Source organism: Salvelinus fontinalis, chromosome 2 (assembly GCF_029448725.1).
Source record: "Salvelinus fontinalis isolate EN_2023a chromosome 2, ASM2944872v1, whole genome shotgun sequence".
Taxonomy (NCBI): Eukaryota; Metazoa; Chordata; class Actinopteri; order Salmoniformes; family Salmonidae; genus Salvelinus; species Salvelinus fontinalis.
In genome coordinates this window covers 4,324,677-4,325,854 of record NC_074666.1, presented here as the reverse complement: position 1 = coordinate 4,325,854, position 1,178 = coordinate 4,324,677, and the positions used below count along the sequence as shown (strand labels likewise).

At 51.0% G+C, this 1,178-nt stretch overlaps 1 protein-coding gene across 3 annotated transcripts in view; it reads left to right on the top strand.

Annotated features, from left to right (window-relative positions):
- Nucleotides 1-1,116: 1,116 nt before the first annotated feature.
- LOC129810602 (A-kinase anchor protein 2) overlaps nt 1,117-1,178 on the top strand; it is a 239,817-nt gene continuing 239,755 nt past the window's right edge. For all 3 annotated transcript variants that reach the window (XM_055861305.1, XM_055861297.1, XM_055861290.1), the window contains exon 1: nt 1,117-1,178. This exon is cut by the window's right edge and continues 119 nt beyond it. The gene's annotated coding sequence lies outside the window, so the exon portion shown is untranslated.

Below are 1,178 nucleotides of genomic sequence, written 5' to 3'. Positions count from 1 at the left end.
TTTTCTTGAAACTTTGCCACGCCATTTCCCCTGATTTTCCCCCACGTGGGCCCCTAGAAATGTGTTGTTCCAGCTAATGAACATTTGAGTGATGGCAAACAGGAGGCTGGCCCAGCATTATCCAATGAGGTTGCAGGGCGGGCCCAACCACTCAGTGGACACAGCTGAGAGAGAGAGAGAGAGAGAGAGAGAGAGAGAGAGAGAGAGAGAGAGAGAGAGAGAGAGAGAGAGAGAGAGAGAGAGAGAGAGAGAGAGAGAGAGAGAGAGAGAGAGAGAATGCTATTTTCAGGGACCACTTTTGGCTCGTTAGTGCTCCTTTGCAGAACTACTGGTTAAAAAGTATTCAAAAGTACTGGAGAATGTCTTTAATTTTATGAATGAGGCAATACGATACATACAGGTTTGAAAATAATACACCGGATTACAAACGCTAATACTGTAATTTTCCTGACCCACAAAACATGGGGAATGGAATAGTCTTGGATTAACTGATTGCCCCTCCCTCCCTCCCTCCCTCCCTCCCTCCCTCCCTCCCTCCCTCCCTCCCTCCCTCCCTCCCTCCCTCCCTCCCGTCACACACCTCTCTCTCCACACTCTCTACCTCCTTCTCTCTTCCCGTTTACACTCCCTCTCTCCTCCTCTCTCTCTCTCCCTCCTGCAGACTGCAGGCTGTGCTAGCTGTCACAGTGCTGCGCCGTGGCGAGATATGCAGGATGCTGCTAGCTGCAGACCGATGTGATGAGACTGAGATGTGGATGTGATGCTGCAGTCGCTGGTTGTTCTGTGTGTCGGTGTGTTTCTGTAAAGGCGTGATGTTATGCTGATAACACACACTGCTGTTCTGCTGGAAGAGTGACTTGCCAGGAGGAGGAAAGGAGGAGGAGCGAAAGAGCGGGAGGCGAAAGAGCAGGAGGAGAAGAGAAGCAGGAAGAGAAGTGTGAGAGGAGAGAGAGAGACTGAGAGAGAGAGAGAGAGAGAGAGAGAGAGAGAGAGAGAGAGAGAGAGAGAGAGAGAGAGAGAGAGAGAGAGAGAGAGAGAGAGAAAGAGAGAGAGAGAGAGAGAGAGAGAGAGAGAAGCAGGAAGAGAAGTGTGAGAGGAGAGAGAGAGAGAGAGACGGAGGAGGAGAGAAGCAGGAAGAGAAGAGCGGGAGGCGAGAGAGAGAGAGAGAGAGAGAGAGA